The 6789-nt window shown below is 41.6% G+C and overlaps 1 long non-coding RNA gene across 1 annotated transcript in view; it reads left to right on the top strand.

Annotated features, from left to right (window-relative positions):
• The window catches only part of LOC109300184, a 27691-nt gene extending 23809 nt beyond the window's left edge, over positions 1-3882 (top strand). Inside the window, exon 4 of the long non-coding RNA XR_002098154.1 lies at positions 3872-3882. This is a non-coding gene — a long non-coding RNA (uncharacterized LOC109300184). The remainder of the gene's footprint in view (positions 1-3871) is intronic.
• Positions 3883-6789: the final 2907 nt, after the last annotated feature.

Genomic DNA, 6789 nt, shown 5'->3' with positions numbered 1-6789 from the left:
AGCACTACCAGGAGTGACTAGAAATAATGGTCACAAGCTGGCAGAGTGTAAATTCAGATTAGACATCAGGAGGCACTACTTCACGGTCAGGGTGGCTAGGAGCTGGAACCAACTTCCAAGGGAAGTGGTGCTGGTTCCTACCCTGGGGGTCTTTAAGACAAGGCTAGATAAGCACCTTGCTGGGGTCATTTGACCCCAGTACTCTTCTCTGCCATGGCAGGGGGTTGGACTTGATGATCTGCTCAGGTCCCTTCCAGCCCTACTAACTATGAAACTATGAAACTATGAAACCACATGGCCTGGGTCAGAGCTGGAACTGTTGCTGGCACGACCCCTGCTGCCACTCCAGAAACAGCTCATCAGACTAGCCTAGATTCTTGACCTGGCACCATTTGGAAAGGACAACAGCAAGGAATGGGGATGGGAGTGGGAAGTGACACTGTTAAATGTGTGGGCAGGCTAAGGATGCTTCTCAGGCTAAGGATGCAGGAGCTCAGGAAGGACATGCCTGTCTTTCATTAACTGAAAATGACTTCAATGGTGACTTAAACTAGTGAAGTGTTAAGAATTTGGGATTATGTTCCCAGGAGCCTTAGCACCAAATACTAATAATGGCAGTGTCAGCGTAGGCACATTACGAGGATATGTGCTGTGGATAGCTCCGTATTATAGCTGGAGACTTGGTTATTTCAGCCATTAATTTCTAGAAGCCCAGAACCAGGCACATGCTGCAGGGAAGACATGCTTTTTAGTTTCAGTCAAGTGGTCAAAATGCAGAGGTTTCCAGGATGGAGAACAATTCCTATTTTCCAGGACCATGTCATTTCCCCCTTACTGTTTTCAGAGTGAAATAGAAAGATGGTTTTCAATAGCTCAGTGTGTTTTCATTTGCCACACATTTTAGGACCCATCAAATGAAAGGCCAAAGGTGAAAGCTAAAATCCTTGTCCAAAGACAGGGGAGGGGGGAGATATGAGAGAAAAAAAATAAAATAAAAGCCCAAGTTAATTCTGAAATAAATCTTTAACTTCTAAACTGCAGACCCAGGGCCCTGGATACTGTTAATGAACCATTAGCCCTGCCCTAATCACAACACTGCTTTCTTTTGTTCTCACACCCTACTGCTTTTTCTCAGCCGGAGACACGTGGACTTTCAGAAGTGACAGTGCTCTTCATGAGCATGTCTCATGCTGGTTATAATGGACACATCTGTGCTTGCAGTGTTTGTCCATCATATCCAGTGTTTGCTTTGAGCAGCACGATGGAGAGTGTGGGACAGCATGTGTGTGTATGTATATGTGAGAGCCGGGGTAAGGAGGTAGTGAGAATACAGACACTACTTAAAATCCCGCTAAGCCATTATGTTTCTCAATACTGTATTTATTGCAACTCACTTTGTAGTTAGATGAATGGGATTTTTTTAACAGAATCTTATTTCTGATTGTTTTTCCTACAGCAAATCTGCTGACTCTTTGCTAAGGGCCTTGGACAGTAAGAGCACAGGTTACCTTTGGCGTGACCTGGTAGTCTATTGAAATATGTGCAAACTTTGCCCCATTAGAAGTTGTTTAGCTATAGAACAAAAGCTACGATCTGGATTCTGCCTATGCTAGTTTTACCCCTTCCATAACTCCCATTTCAAAGGATGAACATTTCCCAATAAATATTCAGAGTTTGTCTGACGTAAGTGTCCAGGTTTTCTAAAGATGGTAGCCTCAACTTAGCTTTCATGTAGGCTCTTATCCTGCAGTGAAGTCTTTATGGGTGAATAAATGGTTCTATAAGTGATTGCCTATATGGATATCGTCTCAGAATTGGGTTTTTCCTGTGAAGGTACTCCTGATTTTATACTTCTGTAGCTAGGAGAAGAATCAAGACCCTTATCTAAAACTTGCTTTTCTTACAATCCTTGCAGCATAGAAAAAACGATGATACAGTAAAACCCTAATTAGAGAAAGGGCATAGTAAAGTGAACAATTGTCTCTTTCAGTTTCCTTGCTCTTTCATTTAAAAGAGAAATAAGAAGGGGATTTATCCTACCCTTATATATTTTAAGCATTGATCTCTCTTGTCCTGAAGCTGCATATCAGAATGACAGCATTTTACAATGATTTTGCACTCCCTTTGCAACATTATTCAAGGATTATATGAGAGGCAGAGCAACAGAGCATTTAGATCTATAGTATGAAACATAATCCAAGTTAATTTTGGTCTTCTATGCCTTCTTCTATGAACAATCATACTGTCAGAGGCATAGTTAGGCAACTCCATGCCCAGGGCAGCTGGGTGATGCCCAGAGCACACAAAACACCAGCAAACTCTCCTTACGTCTGAAGAAGAGTGTTTGTGTCCAAAAGCCTGCAAAGAACTATTTTTCCAACTATTTAGTTGGTCTAATAAAAGATATCACTCAACCTTGTCTAGTTAACATTTATTGATTTATTACTTAGTCATTATATTAGCTGGAGAAACAAGAAATACTGTAGTTAAGGTTCTGTAACTCCATTTCAACCCCTTGTTTTTGATCCCTTACAGACATCTACATTTTTCATTATTCACTCTCAAAAGTCATGTGCTTAGGTCATGCAAAAATGTTCCAACTATTCTTACAAAGGAGCAGGCAAACATTAAAAAAAATACTAGTCTCCCATTATTAAAAAAAAAAACAACTCACATACTACTTTGAGTACATCTTTCATCAAAGTTGTTAGGATAAAAGGATAAAGGGACAAATTCCTTGCTGGCATAAATGGCTGAAACTCCATTAAAGTCACTGGAGATGTGCCAATTTATACCTGCAGGAAATCTGGCTTGTAATTTGGCATTGAAATAAACTTTGTTGGGAAGAAGTGATTTGGTGAAAATTTGCTTTACTTTGACAAAGTTATGAACCTTTGGGAATAGCATTCTTATGCAATAGATTTTTCATGCATAAAATATTATATGGCCTAGTAAAGGGGGAATTTAACTGGGTAGTGAAAAGCCAAAAAGCTCTCTCCTCACAATTCTCATAAAGCAAGAAAGGATTACAAGACCAGATTGCCCACTAACTTCACAATTCACCCCCGGGAGGAGTCAGCAGCTGTGGAACAGCAGAGACCCTCTTAGTCCATCTTCTTGGGGCTTACATGTTGCAGAGATCTTATGTTGGTTCAGTATTTGAGGGAATCATTTTAGTAAGACTTGATTTAAAGACATCTTTTTAGGTAAGAGAGTCAAACTATGATAGCTATTGTTTGGTGCAAACCTTACTGTTTGTGGTTTGAGGTCTACCTGGAATATGTCTTTCCTGAGGGCAGGCTGTAGCATACAGCCTCATTTCCTCATTTCAGCTGTAGCATAATAGATTTTACTCCCCAAGAATTTGCCAAAAGTGAAATATCTTTTTCTGCCATATCCAGCATCCATGACTTTATTGACATCTGGGTTGTATCTAGCTGAACATATAGTTCTACATACATTGCAAATATGCAAAATGAAAACCTTTTTTGACTGTAAGGTAACCATGAAAGTTTAATAGTTTCATCCTTCCTCAAATACTTGGTGATGTATGAGAGTGTATCCTGGAGAACCTGCTAGCCTGCTTGTCTTCATTAGGGACAGACATTACACATAAACCAGTTTAAGTGATCAAAAACTGGTTTAAACCTGTAACAGAACAGAAGCTCAGTGCACATAAACCAGTTTGAAAATGGCTGAAACCTATTTGAGATAAACCTGGTTGAATGTAGTATCAATCTTAATTGATTTGGCTCAAGCCAGTTTATGAAATGTCTGTCTCAGACCCCTCGCTAGTTTAAGATAAATCAGACTCCCCCAACATCCTGGCATGCTCTCTGGGCTGGGCTGGGCAGGGCTCTCTGCTTCACAGCAGGGCTGTCCCATCCCCTCTGCTCCCTGGCTGTAGCTCCAGCAGGGACTGCAGGCTGCTCACCCTTCTCCCCAACTCCCTGCTAAGCAGGAATTCCCCCCTCCCCTCTGCCTTGGGGACAGGTGTCTATGTATTAGCTAGCAGACCACATGCTGGCTATGGTCTGTGCTGAATCAACAGGCAGAATCAACAGGTAGCTGGTAATGTCCCTTTGTTATTTTCTTAATGTGATAATAAACACTGAGTTAAGGGTGATAAACACTGTTATCAATTCCCTGCTGGGCTAATCAGAGCCTCCTGCCTGGGCCTGGCCATACCCCCCCTCAGCTCAGTGCTATGGAAGGAAGGGAGGGCTGCTTTAGCATCACCCTCCTCCCCCCACCTGGCTTCTAGCCTAAGCCACTGCAGGCATGTGCCTGCATTTCTAGGATGCCTGTACAGTTACAAAGTTATTTAGACTAGCCAGGTTAGACTAACTTGAAAAGCTTGAATTAATTCAGGCTCAGGCTTTTTGAACGTCTGTCCCTAGCCCATATGCCCAAGCAAGATGGTATTGTACTGAGTGTTTGCACAGTGAAAGGAGAGCAAATTATCAATGAGATAGTGGACTCATGATGCTATTTTACTGACAGGTCAGTGTCAAGCAGGCAGGAAGAGATTAATTTCGAAACATCTGGGTGCAGATTTTAGTCCCATGAACCTGCTATTAGGCTTGATTGAACATCAGTTGAAATCAGTGAGTGTTTTCATTTATTTAATTGGAAGTTGAATAAGAATAATTTTTGACATCCGTTTGCAAATTCTAGAGCCCCCATTTATACAGGTAACAAAATAACGTGGGGTTGAATATGGTGGGGGAATGGGACAGGACTTTGGGTACAGGCCTTGTCAATGTAGTATATAAATAGTGGCATTCCATAATAGCTTCAGGAAGCCCCGAGTCTCAGCTACCTGCTCGAAATAAAACTTCTTTGCTGCTTGCCCCTTCTTTCACAGGGTTGCTGACTTGCTGTTGAAGTCTAAGGTGCCCGCCAACCCTGTATATGAAAGGTGGCGCTGACCTAGTTGGCACAGTACTATTCTGTGCTATTCCTGGCTGGAGCTAGAGCTATCACTTTCAAACGCATTCAGTTCACTCGTGGCTATAAAAGAGCAATTACCTAACATTTTACTTCTCTTACTGTATTATCTTTCTCAAGCCCCTTGTTTGCTCTGTCTCACCTTCATGTCCTCCTTTAACTGTGGGCCAGCTGCAAACTGTGTTTTGGCCTGGAACCTTGGAATGGGCCTTTAGTCGTGTTCATTACACCAGCAAGGGGTTTGGCCCTTATATGGATTCTATGTGCTGGGAGATTGTTTGGATTGAAATACTTTCTGTTTTCTTTTAAAGGTTTAGTAGTTTAAACATGCAACATGAAAGAATCTCAACTGATAAGTACAAGTGAAAGATAAAAGGTGTTCTTGGAAGAAACTTAAAAGAAACCTTTTTGGGTTTCTGAACCCACCGCTGACTGCTTTATACATCACCACCCGATAACAAGCAAGGGATTAGAAGTCTTGAGGGCTGTAGAACACTCCATTTTCACAGCAGATCAGCACAAAGTTATTTTGCACAGATGTTTCTGTAATTGTGATACACTGGGAAAATTCTCCATGTTCAAACTTCAATGGCTCCCAGACTCACACTTCCACTTGTGTGTTGTGGTGGTCCAGCCCTAATACTCTGGGCTGTAATGTAAACCATGTGGTAACATGTCTGGCTCAAACTTGTTAAGGTTTTTTTTTTCTCCTTCCTATGTTTTCCACACATCTTTAGATATGGGCCTTTGTTTCTATGTCTATGTTTTAAAAGATTTACAAAACAGGGGAAAACGAAGACCCAGAGCAGCTTATGGGATTACTTATGTAGGAAGGGCCTAAATGAAATCCATTCAGTTTGGTAGTGATCAGAACTTGTTATCCTGTGATGTCTTCAGTGACCTCTGTGGTGGTGCCAATTAAAGCTGGTGGGGCTACTTGTAGGGAACAACTTATTTAATTTAGTTGCTTCCTCCTCATGTTTGCAAATTATTTGTGAAGAGACTTTATGCTTTAAAAAATATAATTATTTTTGAACAAATAAAAGATGCAAATATATTTCGACTTATGGATATGGCTTGTGAGCTATTTATTACAGCTATTATCCTCTTATTGCAAGAACAACAATATCAAATGGCTCTTAGCACTTTTCCTCAGTAAATGTCAAAATACTTTACATTATAAGCCATTCATAATCAAATATTTGTTCTTTGTGATTGGCTACTCAAGCTGTATCATACAGCTTTTTAATGGATGATTTTTAACCCTATGTGAGCATGTTCTTCTAAGGCACACAACAAGATGTTATAGCTTCGTTTTCCCTCGTTTTGGTGTTAATCTCACCTGCAATGACTTTGATGGGAGTGATTAAAGGGGGACACCACGCAAGAGGAGTGCTCACTTAGTATTAGTAATGAGCATCAACATTGCCCACTCACAAGAAGTGCAACTTGGCTAGCTGCCAGCTATAGGTCCCTCAGCCGGCTCTCCCTACATGTTCCCAATTCACATATAAGTCCCACAATAAACACTCACTGGGTGGGTGTTTGCAAGCCCACCCCGCTTATCAATTCACAGCAGTAACGTCCCTGTCACAGATCCAGATGGAACTGCAATCGTCCGGATGAATCAGCAACTCGTCTTCCAATGGGTTGGATGCCCAACACTCGCCGCTTCAACAAGAAGTTCTTGGCGAATCTCTCTCTCAACGAGAAGTTCTTGGCGAATCTTGCCTGTGCCTCTGTGCAGGCTGCTTGCTGTCTCTGGTGTCTAAAGCCTCAGCTCCTCTTCCCTTCTGGGGAAAAGCTGATTGCACCGACAGTCCTTTATACAATGTTTCC

The sequence above is a fragment of the Gavialis gangeticus genome, unplaced genomic scaffold (genome assembly GCF_001723915.1).
Source record: "Gavialis gangeticus isolate Ggan-Ray unplaced genomic scaffold, GavGan_comp1, whole genome shotgun sequence".
In the NCBI taxonomy this organism is placed as follows: Eukaryota; Metazoa; Chordata; order Crocodylia; family Gavialidae; genus Gavialis; species Gavialis gangeticus.
The sequence above is the reverse complement of the archived record's forward strand: the minus strand, read 5'-3'. Positions and strand labels throughout refer to the sequence as shown.